Below are 17,615 nucleotides of genomic sequence, written 5' to 3'. Positions count from 1 at the left end.
AAATGCAGCTGGGCATAACGCTATCTCCGAGGTCTAGAAACATATGATCTCAACTACATCTGCCCAGTGAACCGCGATAGGTCTAAAGAGGAATCTACATTTTTTAAATAGTATAAACTGGTCAGTTCACCTAATCTTGGCACAGCTTAATTAAGTAAAATTATAGAAATAAATAATTGCGGAGTGAGCGATGGCCGGGTGTGGGTTGTGGGGTTAGTTGTGTGAGGTGTGGATTGGGTTGGGCTGTGAGGGGTGGTGGGATGTGGCTCGTGGGGTTTGAGTTTGAATGTGTGATATATGTTGTGGAGTGTCGTGTTGAATGCGGGCGGAGTGTGGAGTTGTTTGGGATGTGGGGTGGGGTTCGGAGTGTGGTGGAATATGGGTGGTGTATGGGGTTGGGTTCAGTGAGAGGATGTTGTCCGGAGGGGTGTGGTATGGGGTGGTGTTGGCGGGGTGGTGTGCGGGTTTGATCTACGACTTGCGTGTATTGTGTTGGGGTGTATGGGAGAGGTGTGTATGGTGTGGGATGAATGATTGTGTGTGGATCGTAGGGTTAGTGATGTGTTGTGTTGGTTGCGGGTGGGGTGCGTGGTAGTGTGGTTTGGGTGTGGGGCTTAGATATGGTTCATGTTGGGGTGTGGGAGATGATAGTGTGGGGTTTGGTTTGAAGGGGATGGGGTATTTTTGGGGTGTGGAGCCGGGCGTCATGGGCTTTGGTCAACCCTGTGTGAGATGAGTATGTGTGTGTTGGAGTGGGGTGATTGGGAAGTGGTGTGTATAGTGTGTGTGATGAGTGACTGTGTGTGGATTGTGTGATTGGTAGGTTTAATGTTGATTGCGGGTTGAGACATGAGGAAGTGTGGCTAAGAGTATGAGAGTGTGTGGGTTGGGTGGTGTGGGTGTGGGGTGGGTGGTGTGGGGTTGGGTTTTGTTTGGAGTGTGGTTCATGGTGTAGTGCGGGTTGGTGTGGTTTGAGGTGTGGGGTTTTGTCTACTCCGTGTTGTGAGGTGTATGTGTATAGTGGCGTAGGTTCTGGTGAAGGGGAGCGGTGTGTGTGTGTGTGACGTGGGATAAGTGATTGGGTGGGGGGGTCGTGTGATTGGTGGGGGTGAAGCTTGTTGTTATATATGGGGTAGTTTTGGATCATGGAGAGTGGTTTTTATGTGCGGAGTGCGGAGTACGTTCTGGGGTGAGAATGGTAGTTTGCCACGTGGGGTGTGTGGGTTTGGGGAGGAGGTTATTGGGTGATGTTCAGGGTTCGTGGTGGTGTGTGGGCTGGGGTTTGGTTTAGGGTGTCGTGTGTGTTTGGGTTGTGTGCTTTAGATTGTTGAACGGGGTGATTTGGTCTCTTCCGAGTGTTTTGATGAGCTCGTATGTGGTGTATGGACAGTCGTGTGTATGGTGTGAGTGATTGGAGGTGGATCGTGGTGTCGGTTCTGCTATGTGGGAGTATGGGATGAGTCGTGATGGTTGCGATACGACGGATATTCTCGCCACTTAGTTATTTCAAATAACTCATTGTCTGAAAATAATTTTTATTTCACAAGTAGGCTACATTTAAAATGTTTAAACGTTAGAGAAGCACGGATATGCAGCGCGTATATATAGCCTATATATATATATATATATATATATATATATATATATATATATATATATATATATATATATATATATATATATATATATATATATATATATATATATATATATATACACATTATATATACATATATAGGCCCTATATATATATATATATATATATATATATATATATATATATATATATATATATATGTGTGTGTGTGTGCTTATGTGTGTGTATGTGTACTAGTCCATTTAATTTGCTCTGACTTATTATTACAGAACGTTCCGATTCCAGCTCCTGTAATACCGGCGTTTTATAAATAGCGCAGTGAGCAACCATTACAAATTCTATTTTCATTTTCGTATTCACACGAATAGTTGTTGTTTACCATACATTTTAAATGTGTATTTATATGCAGGCTATTTTACTTTTATTATATAAAAAATAATGCATTTGATAACCTTTTTATAATACAAACAGTTATAATAAAAAGTAATTTTAAGCTCAACCTAATAAATTATCACAATTCAGTAGCCCGCAGATACAATCATAGTTTCGGAACTTGTGCGCAAGCGCAATAGTTCTTTCTACGGGGCTGTTAATTGTATTCCACGGGCGCCGCACCCTATCTCTGTGTATTGGTCTGATATATGTTGTTAAGGGATAGCATATTCGTTTCATTTATGTCTTTTTATTTCGATGATTTCCAACAGTTAATTAACACTGGGTAAGTACAATACAGAGAGATTAGATATCACGCTTTATTTTCATGCAACATGTGTGATGTAACATTTAACAAGAGAATGAAGAGATGTTAGCCGGTTGTCGGTTTAGTTAGAATAGAACCATTTCCGCGTATGCAAATTTGGAGGCGGCATGATCAAAGAACTTAAGTTCCCTTATGTTTGTCAACACAACTAGGCGGGGTTAACAGCAGGTCACTGATAGGTTTTGTTTACTTGGCTTTTGTCCGAAATTAGATTTGCAGCATTCATCGTCAAATATTTATTTATTTTTAAAGAGTTGGTCTTTCCTGTCTAAAATCAGACTGCTTTATTGATTTTTTAATCGGTCGTTTCGGTTTAATAATAAATAGATCTATTTGTTTTATTACATCAAGTGTGTGTGCACATGCAAAGTGCTATGCATTATTTTTAAACAGTTTTATAGAAAAAGCTTCTGCTTTGTACTTTGTGTGCTTGTAAAAATTTAACACTATTCACATTTCCACTGCAGCATTTTTACATACATTTGTTGACCTAGAAACACCAGCCATTTTCCAAGATGGCGCTGAAGGTATTGATATTATAAAACTAATGAAACTGATCCCGTCCAGTCTAGATTTAGAATCTATAAATCTAGTCTAGAGATTAGACTTAAGACTGTACGATTTAAACTGCTATAATCTAGAATTATTAGGGAGATATAACCTGTTATAAGTAAGTTGAACTAGAAAGATATTGTTGCTGTGAGTCTGTGAGTGTTGTAAATGTAAAAAAGTGTAGTAGTTGGTGTAGGTAGGTGTCTCAGTCTGACTAAACTAAACTAATTTATTTCCATTTCATTAGTTGTCAGTAGATCTCACGTATGCCAATTCATTAAAGGTTTTAAAAGTTAGATCTATAGTCTAGATTTATCTAGATCTAGATTAGTAGAAAATCTAACTGGATCTCTAGAATCTAGACTTAGTAGTTTTTCTCACTAAATCTAGAATTTACGCAATTATCAATTTAAACATGACCACTGAATAATAGACATCCATATTTAATCCATTAGGCACTAACTTTGGAGTTTTTAGTTCTTTTTAAACTAAATTACTTAATTTAATATTTATTGTCAATCACTGCCATGTCCAACACATCTCTCCATGACAACTCTTCTAACCCTTGAAGGTAAAGAAAACCACAAAAAGGTTAGACTTTTTAAGTGGCCATGCACAAGAGTTCCTCGCTAGTGATCTCCAAATAGTGGTCACGTGGTTTATTTTTTTAAAAAAATTTGGTTGTCATTTTTGGAGCTGGTGTTATAAAAAAAGTGTTGACGATATTTGATTTATTTTTTCATAGACTGATAAAACTAATAATGCTTTACTATGGAAATCAATTTTGTAATATGGAAATCGATATTTAAAAAGTTCTAGTATTTTTGATGAAATCAACTTTTAAATTTAGCCTTCATTCTCCAACGCAAATTTTAAAATGCTTTTCTGGCATATATAGCCCTGCCACCTATAGCTTGTTGTTATAACGTGAAAGTCCCGCCATTTTGCGCGTGGTAAACATTTTAAAAACTAATTAGTAGAAGGTCTCTGGAATTTGGCAGAAAAATCGTCGGAAGTCAAGCGTCTGGTCCGGACGCCATATTGTTGTTAGCAACCGACCACGCCTCCAAGTTAGCGAGAAATACTACTAATTAGATCTAGATCTAGTCTAAAGTCTAATATTAGAATTCTAGGTAATCTATCGTTTTGGGTACATAAAATCGCCCGCGACTTGCAATGTGAAAACCAGGTGACTCCTTAAATTTAAAAAATTATTTCACATTTTGAGGAGGATTTATGTTTTTTAAAATACAAAAATGTTTCCTTGTTTCATTTATGTACCTGTTTTTAAACAATTGAATTAAAACTTTTCCGTAATAAATGAAGAGTAGCGATGTTTCCAGCAGATGCAACACATGCTCATTTACTATAGCAGCCATCTTGTTTAAGTTTTATTTTTATAAGCTTTTAGCGGGAGATTCAGGGGGAAGCCACTCTATTTTACAAATGGCTGCTGTTTATATAGCAAATCTTGCTCTAAGACACTGCTGTTTAAAGTTAATTTCTGGCCTATATTGATATATTTAGCCATTGATTTAGGTTTATTATTCATTTATCTTTAATATTTGACACAAACATATGACAATACACTCATACACTCCTATTAAAGCCTTGACAATGAGGTAACGTTTTCGTACATTAATAGACGCGGGCGATTTTACGTACCCAAAACGATAGATTACCGAATTCTAAATTTCTAGATGCTCTTTATATAGTTTTTCTCACTAAATCTAGAATTTACGCAATTATCAATTTAAATATGACCACTGAATAAAAGACATCCATATTTAATCCATTAGACATTAACTTTGGAGTTTTTAGTTTGTTTTAAACTAAATTACTTAATTTAATATTCATTGTCAATCACTGCCATGTCCAACACATCTCTCCATGACAACTCTTCTTAAGCTTGAAGCTAAAGAAAACCACAAATCAGGTTAGACTTTTTAAGTGGCCATGCACAAGAGTTCCTCACTAGTGATCACCAAATAGTGGTCAAGCGGTTATTTTTTCAAAAAAAATTTGGTTGTCATTTTTCTGGCTGGTCTTATCAAAAAACGGTTGACGATATTTGATTTATTTTTTCATAGACTGATAAAACTAATAATGCTTTACTATGGAAATCAATTTTGTAATATGGAAATCGATATTTAAAAAGTTCTAGTATTTTTGATGAAACCAACTTTTAAATTTAGCCTTCATTCTCCAACGCAAATTTTAAAATCCTTTTCTGGCATATATTATTTTATATAGCCCTGCCACCTATAGCTTGTTGTTATAATGTTAAAGTCCCGCCATTTTGGGCGTGGTAAACATTTTAAAAGTAGAAGGTCTCTGGAATTTGGCAGAAAAATCGTCGGAAGTCAAGCTTCTGGTCCGGACGCCATATTGTTGTTAGCAACCGACCACGCCTCCAAGTTAGCGAGTAATACTACTCTTTAATGAGGACTCCTGATGCATACACTTGGTTTAGCCAGTATGTCAACTCATTGGTTTGCTAAAACCCATGCATGAATCCTACTTTGAAGTACATGTAGATCTAAGTGCAATAAACACTCAACACATACATTTGTTTTACAATTAAGGGGGAGGGGGCTACACATTATTAACCCAAGACTAAAAGCAAGTAGACTATCCAAGTACCTCTTGATTACACAACCACCTGAACTAATACTATTTTCTACACACACCTCCCCCATCCGTTGTTTGTATTTTATAATCCTTTAGACATCAATTTATTTCTTGTTAGTTAACACTTTTGAGCTATAGTATCAGATTTTTATATTCTGAAACACTTTTGAGCTATAGTATCAGATTTTTATATTCTGAAGGTAACAATAGCGTTTAAAATTTAGTCCTGCCTCTATTGCTACATACTTATTAATTACCTAATGTAATTCCCCCATTTTCAAAATACATAGGCCTATATGCCTGCTGAAATACATATTCTGTTATCAGTTAGCTCCAATGAATGGAAAATATTCAAAGAGGAGAATGCTATTAACAATAGTGTAACTGTTTACTGTCTACAAAACTCACTCATTTATGAAGTTGTGTAATCAATCTAAATACAAATCATATAGGTATTAAGTTCTGAACTTATATCTTTATTTTATTATTAGCCTATATTTTTATTTTTAATTATCTTAATGCCCGAAAAGCCGGTTTTCCGGCCTGATGACCTAGCGTCATATTCCTAGCGGCCGGTATACCGTCTAATTAAATATAATTAGCGGAAGACTGACTAAAACTGCACATATATCTTTTTAGTGCGTGATTATGATTCTAAAAATAGATTTTAGGAAAAGTGAAAGTGTTCACATTTCGTAGCAATGCCGCCGAAACGAAAAGCTGAGCCACAGCCATCGACTTCAGCACATAAAGTTGGTGCAAAAGATGAAGCAAAAGACCGAAACATCAACAAAAGAAGTAGAATGACTGTATCTCAGGCAATACAATAACTTATTGATTCTGATAAAGATAATATTCCTCGTCTATATAGTGATGATAGTGACGTTGAATTTGAGACTGAACTCAGTGACATTGAAATTGACAGTGACAATGAAACTGTTCAAGTACGTTCTGATGCACGTGATGCCAAGGACAAAGACTTGCCGAAACGAAAAAAAATGCGAAGTTTTTCTTTGCATCGGGTCCGGCAGTGATAACTGTTTTGAATGTTATCAAACAAAAGTGGACTTCTGGCGATGAACTAGTATGGCCAGGTATCAATAATAACAAAACAATTACTAAATGTAAATTGGTTTCTTCTATGTTCTATCAAAACAATAATTACGTGTTCGTTTTATATACATTGTTCTGTTCATACAATGTAAAAAAATAAAGAATTTCAGAATCTTTCTGCTTTGATGTTTGATCCTGAGTCTGGATACCAAATTTGGTCTGATTATCTCAAACAGTTCAAAAGTTATAGACAAAGTTAGAAGCAGATAAGTGAAAATTGGTTTGGCCCTGGGAGTTCAGGAAATGGGAGAAATTAGGCCAGGGAGGCCAGGGCTCAAAGGGTTAAATAACAACAAGATGTGAGGTTAGCAAAGTATTTGCTATTTAATATTTGGCTACACTCTAACTCATTAAAGGCATTGCTAAAAGTTAGATACCTGCATATGTTATAAAAGCATGCATATGACGGTGTACATTTATACCACTTATATAATATTAAATCATAGTACAAGTATTTTTATTTTATATTGTGGTTTATTGCATAGGGAGTGATGGGTAAGTGTTGCGCTCTAGAACAACCAGTAGAGATGGGTCTAAACACACTTAAACTTATTTTGTTGTTTGCCCAATCTCTTAAATATTAATTTTTGTTTGAATATTGTTAAAAATTATTTTAAGTCCATTACAGGACTGTATTAAAAATAATACGAATCAAATGTCTTGAAAATAAATGACATAATTGTCAATATTATTTTAAAATGACAAGCTACATGTTTCGTAATTTTAAAAACTTAAAATTTTAGTTTCAGGATTGGTAAAATTTGGGGATTGATTTTCAGGATTTTAAAAAAGTGGGAGCGATCTTCCACCTAAACTTTCTGATACATTCTTATATTCTTCCAGTGCAATTGTGTCATATCATACACAATTAATTTATTTGTTTTATTTTAATACTTTAATTTGCTTAAAGTATTTCAATAGTTGAATTTTTTAATAGAAGAATATAATCATTTTTAAAAAAAAAAGAATTTGAACACCAAAATGAACGTAAACAATGTGTGCATAGTTGAGCAGAATATTAGCACTTTATAAAATGAAACACAGATTACATTTTTTGAGAAATTAGGAAACATTGCTTAAGTTATTTGGTATTCTAATATTTTTGGAAACTAGAAATAAAGTACTACTTCCGGATATAGAAAGTCACTCAAAAATTGTAAGTGATCTAAGTATAATTTTTTTTCATTTATATAAGAAATTTCGTCTACGAAACTGAAACTGTTTTCAAGTTATCTTATTCCCACGGAAATAGAGTTAAGTAGCACTTCCAATTTTTCGGCTCAGTTAATGTCAAACTGTATCAAATGCTTGATTTAGATTTTTTCACAATTTACATCCTTTATTTGTTATATACCGTTTACAATGAAGAAGGGAGGTAAAAATTTAATTAAATTTAATTTTTTTTGCGCACTTAACAATACTTGCTCTATAATCTGTATATGAGAAAGTAATTAATGGCACCCTTGATTTCAATATAATCACTGGTGTATCTAACCAAGCCTTCAGCTTTGCCTAGGTTTTATTTAAATCTCATTATTGTTTGATTGAACAGTCTTGTGACAAATTTTTATTGTGTAGATCTCATTGTCTATCAAACCAAAATGTTAAAATTAGTATTAGGCTTAAGTTTAAAAAATACAGGTATCTGTAAGAAAAGACATAAATTAATATTTGCTGTTTACAGTTTAAGTTGGTTGCTTATTATTTTTTTATTGACACTACACACTTCATTGACCTCAATATATTTTTAAAATTAAATACTTAGAGATGCCACATCAGTGTACATCATGTTGAAGATGATGATAATTATAATATGCTGGGGATTACAGTGAAGATGCTTCAGATGTGTCTGTAGATTTTTGAGAGCACATTTTGAAAAACATGGTCTTATCATTTGGGTTCTTTTCAAACTGATGAATCAGCAAACGTAAGCTGTTGCTTGTCTTTGAGGCTGAGAGATACACTTTTAGTTTTTTTAGATAGTGCATTATTAAAGGAAAATGATTATTTTTCTTCTTTATAAAGAAGAAAATAATAAAATAATATATTATTATATAAAAGCTTGTTATTGAAATGTTTTTAGTCATTGTTTTTTAAGAACCTCATTTAAAAAATGCCTTCTAAGTTGTATATGGATTTTCCATGACACCAAAGTATCATATCATAATTATACACATTTTTCTTTTTTATTAAAAGTTTAAAAAGTCTTAATAATTTTAATTTTCTTTACATTTATTAGTTACAGCAAATTGATTTCTCAATGTTAAAAATTAAAATTTATTTTAATATAATTAAGAATTGTTGCTAAACATATTTTAGAAGTACATGCACATTTAAAGTAGATCCATTCTGTTGAGATTTGCAAACTTAGAATCCTTAGCATAAAATTTCATCAAAAGCAAATTCTACAAAAGTCCCACAAAACTTTCAGGGATATAACTAATATTGAAAAATTCCCCTAATTTTAAGGGGAGGGCTTAAAGCTCTGTTCCGCTGTTCTATGCATAGGTAGTTTCAAGAATAATGAAATGAAACAATTGAATTCTTAGGCTGTTTATTTGGCATTTTAAAAATGATGAAATATGCTTTTGATAGAAAATTTATTTCAGGGAGTGTGTGAAGTTATGACTTTTGACATAGATTAAAGAATCATTTAGCTATAATTGGGCCATGCCAGCTATTGACAACCTCCATCACAGCTTTCTAAAACTATTTCCCCCCAAAAATATATAATCTATCTTAATTGGGGTAAAAGAGGTATTTTTAAAGAAAAGCCTTTGTGTTGTATCTTATTTAAATATATTTGGATAAGTAATTTATTATCTGCAATCTTTTGTGAATGATGATGTAATTCTAAATTGATATATTTTATCTTTCAGTTGGCACAAGGAGTGCTAGTGATACCGTAGGCAAGGTGCACGAGGAGCAGCTAGGCATTGCCACTTGTGGGTAATGCGACACTCCAGTGGACCAGGAGATCGGTAGTCAGTCAGATATTGTTCAACATCTGCCGGACACCTAGTATATATATATATATATAAGGTAAGTAATGCTGATACAGTTTCCTCTCTACAAACCTCATCTTTTTACATTTCTTTTTTCATATTTTTTACAGTCTAACTTAAGTAGACACAATATTATTACATTTCAAGAACAAGTTAACATGCATGTTTATAATAAATTGCATTTTGCTTTTGTTTGTGATATTCTAACATGATATCCAACCATATTGAATTTTTTTGCAGTTAATCTTGTTATAATGAGTAAAGGTTAATGTTTGTTCCATACAAAATCCTTCACTGTTGAGAGTTATGGTTGATTATGTTTAAGGTTATCTTTAAAACATAAAATCAGTCTTAATGTTTTATTGATATTCCAAAATTGTGCACAGTCAAAACGACCCCCTCATATTGGCTGGTGACAAATAGGCTCTCAACATATTGGCTCCCTACAAAATGACTCTTGACATATTGGCTCCTCTATTGGCACAGACTTAACTATTGTGTCTGACCCACCAACCACTCGGGGTTCCTACCTCCACTACCACTATATCCTCTTTTGAAATTCTAAAATTAAATAATAAATGTTTTCATGAACCAACAACAATAACATAAACAAATTAAGCTCTTAAAAGCTGAATTCCACCAACTTTTTTGTTTGTTTTATTTAGAACAGTGATTAAAAGCAAGCACAGAAGTTAAATGTTTGATATACATAATATTAATATGATAAACTACGATTTGTTTTGATAACCCTCAAACATGCTGCAGTTATGTACATCGTGGACCTCTCCCCACACACTGAGTTGGAACAGCCCACAATCAACTCATTTGATGGAAATCATAGCTAGATGACCTTTAAACTTAAAAATACTATTTCTTGTACTAGTAGGAATGTCAAACGGCCGGGGAAAAACTCAGTTTTCGCCTGCGTCACCCAAATTTAGTAGATTTTCACTTATTAGGGGTTGTATAGTAATAAGATTGGTACCATTAAAAAGTAAATTTTAAGCCCTCTAATTCTGCATAATTTTCATAGTCGTTGATATTACCCAGTATATCACATTTTATATAATCTATTGATTAAAAACTATCTCTGAGATGATTTTGTAGTGGCAGTCAAGCAACGGATTTTGACCCCCTTCCCATTCAACTCGCTGGCCTTTTTTAACTAGTCAACGTATTTTTTTACAAATACCTGTAAAATGTGCAGAATTGAATAGCCTTTAGTGGGATACTAAACAGAAAAATGCATAAAAGACTAAATATTTAAAACGAGCCGCCCCGCGGCGTATAATACGCCGCTATTTAGTTGTTTTATTTTCTACTTTTCAGTAATTCATAATTTGTGAATTCACTAACCCCCCCTTCCCCGTGAAAGCAGCCTCCTCTTAGTTACCTTCTGTAAGTTTAAAATCGTTTCAAACTAAATTATCTGCCCCTAATAGCCGTCACTAAACCCGGCTCTACGATTTGTAAACATTTAGCGTCAACCACAGCTCACCAGACCATGTAGGGTGGGGGTGGTAGTGATAGAGAGGAAGAGAGGGGACTGCAAGGTGCGTTTGCAGCTTGTTTTCTAACGTCTCCCAGAAGAGAATTATATATATAGATGTTAAGAAAACTAAGCAATTGAAAATTTATATGTGGTTTTGACACCATATAAATTTTTATTAGCATTTTCTCTTAATTCGTTACATTTTAAAATAATTTCTAAGCATGATGTAAAAGGTTAGAGCTTGACAACATACACGATAGCGATCACTAAAATTGCTTTAGGCCTGGTCACAGAAAATTGCCATTTTCTTTGTTGACAACGCGATATCAAGCTTCCTAAATTGAGGTTAGCAGGTTTTAGAGGCTTAATAGTTCAGTAAAAGAAATAACATGTAGCTACATAATAAACAAGTTTGTCAGTCAAATGTTAGATATGTATTTCTTGAGTATATATTTATAATTAAAGATATAACTCAGTTCAGTGATTAGGCTTTTTTCAGCTATTTCCGATGCACTAAACCCCCTCCCCCCCCCCTTCACTTTGCCGTTTTCTGATTACTGAGTTCAATTTTTTAGTCGTTACTGACAGATTGTAATTTGAAAATAATTTAAAACTTATATATTAATAACTTTTTAGAGTTGCTGAATATTTTTATCTGCTTAATAGTAAAGGTCACGTAATTGTACATTTCGATCGCTAGTGTCAACAATACATGAGTGTAGTTCAGGGGTCGGCAACCTGCGGCTCGTGATGTGAAGATGCGGCTCTTCAGCTCCATGTCCAAATATTAATAAATATTATTTTATTTATTTTTAAAACTCATAAAAATATTAATCTGCAAGACACTGTAATGAATGATGAAATAAAAATATAACCAATAAACACTTGCTATTCTATTAAAATATTTAGTTACTCCCTAGTTCAATATACTTCCTTGTTTTCTAAAATTGAGTTATTTAAATGTAAACAATGCCTGAACTTTGATCATATTTATCAGTTTACACTACCGCCCAGCACACGATGGGCGTGCTATATAAAAGCCTTTAGTGTACTTTAATCACCCACCGTAATATCCCCGTTAGTCACTCTCTGCCTATGCGTCAGAGACGGAAAGTCGAATGTCGTAAGCCGCACTATCAATATTGTAGGGTGCTCCTTAAAACTAACTTAGGCATGTAGTGCTAGCGGGATAGCCCTGGGCGCCAAATTGCACCCTGCAAGACGCCGGAGGACACGCCTGATTCAATTAAATGTGCGGCTATAGCAACCCATTGTATCCATGCCCTATCGCTCTGTTTAAAACAAACTTAGCCGCCATGGTGCTTACGGGTACACCCGGTGTTAATCCGCAATCAACTTTTATTTTTATATACTGTATATAGAGAATAATCAAATCGCGCCCTGCCGGTTATTCCTTTGTGAATAATTTCAACTTTAACTAGATCTATGTTCTATCAGTGCGTCTGACACTCACCTGGAATGGGGGTGGGGAGCGAGATGAGTATTACTGTTGTAACAATGTGTATATATATTAATGATCAGTGCTCGAGTGCAGATGTGTTTGCTCTTAGCAGTCAGCTTGGAAATAAACCCTTATTAGAGACCTTTAAAAAGAATATATGTCTGCAAAAAAAGTCCTCAATTATGTCAACCGTTTAAGTTGCTTATTGATTACATGCATAAATATTATAGCTGTGAAGAACAACTGTTATAATACTACGGGTAAGAATGCAAGACTAGCATGATAATATATTTCATCTACTTAGCTGTGTATAAACAAGCAAGTGTATTTTGGTGTAGCCCTACCATATCGTGATAAGTAGAGAACCAACTACATATTTATAACATAAGTACACCGACTGAGGCATTCTAAATAAATGTTCTTACTTATCTCGACAAAAAAACATTTTCTTTATGGGTCGCTTGCACTTTTCCAGCCACCATTGGATCGCATTAATTGTTCAGAGCTATGGTTATTCTGTATTTGGATATAGTCAGATCTACTGTGTCGTAATTGTTTTTAAAGACTCATTTTTGACAGAATGTCAACCACTGCGCTCTTCTCATTAAACATGGGTTTCAAACATACATATTGTCGGCATACATGTTAACTTAAATTCAAGGAAGTCTTGTTCCCCTCCATTTTGATATAGTTATCAAGTATGCTCTTTAATTAGAAATTTTATGGTGATATTCTAAAATTTACATAATTGTTTTTTTTTTTAAACTTCCCATTTTAATTTTATCAAAAAGTGAGGAAAGCCAATTTCAATTAAATTAATTTTAAAGATGTACTTATTTTTGAGGTTTAAAAAAATTGAGTCTGTTTACTGTGTGTCTTACTTTGTGTCTGCGTTAGTTGCAGTAATATACTTTTACAGATATAACACACGCACACACCTACCCCCCAACATGGTACTTTTTAGGATGTCGTCGGAAAAATATTAAAAACCAAAGTATAAAAGTCATAACTTTTTTCTGAACTCTAAAGAGTATTAACCAAGGGGTCCCACTAGCAGGTGTCACATTCAATGAGGCTGCTTTGTAGGGAGACTTGGTCTCTAGAAAACTGTATAAACTAACGTTTTTGTTGAGTCATAATCAAGAGAGATGTTTTGTTGGGAGCCTACATGGTGGTAGTACATTTGACTGGAGCCCTTTTGATGGAAGACTATATGACGGGCTTTATTTGTCGCTGGCCCTTTTTACCTATTTGATTTGACAGTACTCCACCTTGAAACTGTCTATGGTGTTAAATGTATATGTAAGTGGCAAGGTGTTGCTTATTTTTAAAAAATTCTTTAAATGCAGTTTTTTTCTTCTTTTGATCAGTGTGTGATAATTTTTAAAATGTTTTTTAGCATGCAATTTCAATTATAATTATTTTTTTAAAATTATCTTCATAAACATAAAATTATCTGCCTTGTAAATCCTGTATATTTCTTTGTTACATAGTGTTAACTAGTATTCTTGACTCTAAATGTATCCTCTGCCTGATTCTATATATTTGAAAAAGCTGTTGCTCGCCAAGGTGGATCAAGTTTAATGAAATTGTTTTTGGATGTTTTCAATACTATGGCATTGACTTAATATTGAGTTTTATAAGTTTAACTAGACATCATTTTGTTGTCGCTCATTTTTACTTTCGGGAAATGAACTTTGCAAAAAAATTAACAAATACCGGTGCACAACAGATTCTCTTAATCTTTAAAAATTGTTTTTTACACTTAAACTTTTGATGCGTTAAGAAATTTTAGGGGGAAAATTCAATTCTTGAGTGCTGTAATATTTTCCTGAAATTTAAAATCATAAAATCCAAAAATACATTAGATTTGTTGTCAGGAATGTGGCTATGCATCCTGTTTATGGCATGGATAAAATTTTCCTGTTAAATGTGGTCAGTTGCAACAATGGTGTACACATTTTTAGTACAGATTGTTAAATTTATTGCATTATTGGCGTGAAAACTAAAATAACTAGCATATGAAGATGCTAAAGAAATGGCCATGACACTCGGTAAATATTATAAAATGAGTACCAACAATAAAAAAATAATATTACAATATTTATTTAACACATCTGGTTTTAAACCAGGTCCTTAGCTTACTGTTCTTACTCTTCTTTTCTTCTTCTTCGTTCTTAATTATTGTGTTGGAAGAGATTCCCTCCAACACAATTAAGTATATTACTTAGTAATAGCTAGTACTTAATCCCATTATCCCACCTTTTTTTATTAAATATAGTAATCTTAAAAAGTTATTTGTAGTAACTTATTTCATACATAGTTTGATTGAAAATTATTTATTTATTTAATAATCTTCAGAAGTGTAATATTTTAAAACGGCGCTATTTGTTTTATTTTCTACTTTTCAGTAATTCACAATTCGACCTTAGCTCAGCAAACAGGTGTGGGTGAGGGTGGTTGTGATATGCCTAGAGAGCAGGGGAATGACGCTGCGTGTGTTTATGTGGTGTCTGGTCCCCATGAAGAGAATTATATATATAGATACCACCTATTTAAAACAAAAAATTACAAGTACAAGTAACTTCCTAATGTTGGAAGCGTGTTTTAAGTTCATTCATTCTTATTTTATATTTTGATAAAACAAAGTGAATAGTGTATCCCCTTTTGAACTTTTTTATATTACATTCATTTTATACTCAACTAGTGTGCCCATCTCAGAAGAAAGACTGATGCAATATTTTAAGAGGATTAATATGTTACCAGTCGTGTATTTCTAGCTTTGTGATCTGGTTTTCTAAAATTAAGACATATATTGTAAACAAAGCAGGTGCTGTAATTTGTGGATCATGGTTGTTGGGGCGTCAGTTTGTCCACACAACTGCCCAGATCCCAAGGGAATGCTATGGACTTACTGTCAGGTCAAAAGCAGTTTTCTTTTTTTTAAAAACAAAATCACATCTTATTCCACCATCCTGCCTTCATTAAAGTTTGTACTCCACTCCTAATTAAAAAAATTAGCAAAATTGCCTAATTTTTAAAAAATCTAATTGAAAAATATGCGTGGACAATGCAGAGGCGTAGCGGGGGGGGGGGGGGGGGGGGGACATATGTCCCCGGGCGCCGACCTTAGGGGGGGAGCCAAATTGAAAGTTTGAGGGGGGGTGCAAATGAAAAGTTCGAGGGGGGGTGCAAATCGAAAATTTCCCCCCGAGGGGGCGCCAAATTGAAAGTATGTCCCTGGGCGCCGGGAAGGGTCGCTACGCCTCTGGGACAATGTAATTATCGCCCATTGTTTCTGTTTCAATCTTTAGGTCTAGATAAACTTAGGCCTTCATTTTCATACAGAAGTCAGGTGCCAAGAAATAGGGAGCTATAAAAATGAGCAATATTTTAAAAAAATGTTCTCAAATTCACTCAAATTTAGTGTCCTCCTATATCTGCAAGCGGTAGTTCACTCTAATTTCTGGTTTCTAAAATACAGATAACATATGTACCTTTTCAGTTAGATGAACTAAATTTTATTTGAAGATACAAGATCTTATTCTCTTGATTTTGTCAAATTTGAGTGATATGACCAAAAGTAGCATTTTTATAGGTATTTCCTATTTCTCTAACAATCTCACTTCTACCATACAGATTTATTTAAAACCTCACACATAGGTCAAGACTCAATGACAATGCACCATGTCCCTATTGTAGGGTGCTCTTAAAATTAATGGAGGCACCATGTTGATTATGGGGAGTCGTGGGTTCTGCAGGTCTCTGAGGTGCCAGCGGACACAGCCTGATTCCTTTTAGTCAACTATTATAGTACCCATCGTATCCATAGTATATCGCACTCTTTGCAGAAACCCTTCTCAAAGTGTTGAAAAAGAAAAACTTCTTTCAGTTTTGTTAAATTGTGAGGGCTAAATTGCAATTAAAAAAAAATAATGATACTGATACTGCTTTTTTTTTTTTTTTGCACTACATTAGAAATGAATAAAAGTCTGGTAGGAAAAAAAATGCCTAATAGATTTCATGGTCTTTATCCTTGGATGCCATGGTTTTTTTTTTACATTTTAAACTAAGGATACTTAAATACTGTATGCCAGTCTCCTGCAAACATTAAACAAAATCTTATGATTATGTGCCATTTGTGTGTGTGCCTTTCTGCTCACTGGTCTTTTATTTTGTTAACAGTACAGTCAGTTGCTTATACAGTGCTCAAATTGAATATTAGAGCACTGCAGATTATTACAGGTATATTACAATTACTATTTTATGCTAAAGACACATCATGAATCAAACTTTTTGTCGACAATAACAAAAATACTTGCAGTTTATACCCACATCATAACAGTGTGATTTATAGAACAGTGTGTTTGTATTTAGATGTACTATGTTAATGATTGCTTTTATAAGTGAAATTGAATATAATTGAGAGCATTCATGTGAGGCTGGAGAGTATGATTAAAATCTTCAAAATGTAATTTAAAATTTATCAGTTGCCCCCTACATACACAAGTAAAACGTTCTAATATAGGCCAACACAAAGTCAAGTACATAATACACACATGCACATAACTTTAAACACAATGGCTGCCAAACCCAACTGCTCTATCAGATTAAAACTTTTTTCTCATGTTCAGTAAAACACTACATCATTTTATAATGTAAAAATTAAAAATTTGTAATAGGAAAAGTATAACTATGCCATTTTCCATGATTGCTTAGACTAGCTACATTAATATAGGCCTACACACATACATAAACATACATTCTAATAATTTTAGACACGGCTGAAAGTTTTATCTTAAATTTAATTTACTTTGTCGGGTAGATCAACCCACTTGCAATTTAAACTTCTAACCCACTGCTTTATTTACTCGATGTTAGCTAGCCATAGACACTTTTTTTCCTTAGTTGTGTAAAACATAATGAACAAAACATAGGGGTGTATTATAATATAAGCAATTTATGATAGGAAAGGTATCAATAAAATGCCGTTTTTAACGTTT

General features: G+C 33.9%; 1 protein-coding gene across 3 annotated transcripts in view; it reads left to right on the top strand.

The window, feature by feature from the left end:
* The first annotated feature begins 2,174 nt into the window (after window positions 1-2,174).
* The window catches only part of LOC131932065 (guanine nucleotide-binding protein subunit beta), a 30,336-nt gene continuing 14,895 nt past the window's right edge, over window positions 2,175-17,615 (top strand). The window contains exons 1-2 of one of the 3 annotated variants that reach the window (XM_059288935.1): window positions 2,175-2,315; window positions 9,533-9,691. The gene's annotated coding sequence lies outside the window, so the exon portion shown is untranslated. Of the gene's footprint in view, window positions 2,316-2,872; window positions 3,028-9,532; window positions 9,696-17,615 lie in introns of those variants that run through there. The other 2 variants (XM_059288934.1, XM_059288936.1) reach the window with 2 other exon arrangements.

This window comes from Physella acuta, unplaced genomic scaffold (assembly GCF_028476545.2).
Source record: "Physella acuta isolate Inbredline_101_S28 unplaced genomic scaffold, ASM2847654v3 ptg002081l, whole genome shotgun sequence".
Lineage (NCBI taxonomy): Eukaryota > Metazoa > Mollusca > Gastropoda > Physidae > Physella > Physella acuta.
This window is presented reverse-complemented; position numbering and strand designations above follow the sequence as displayed.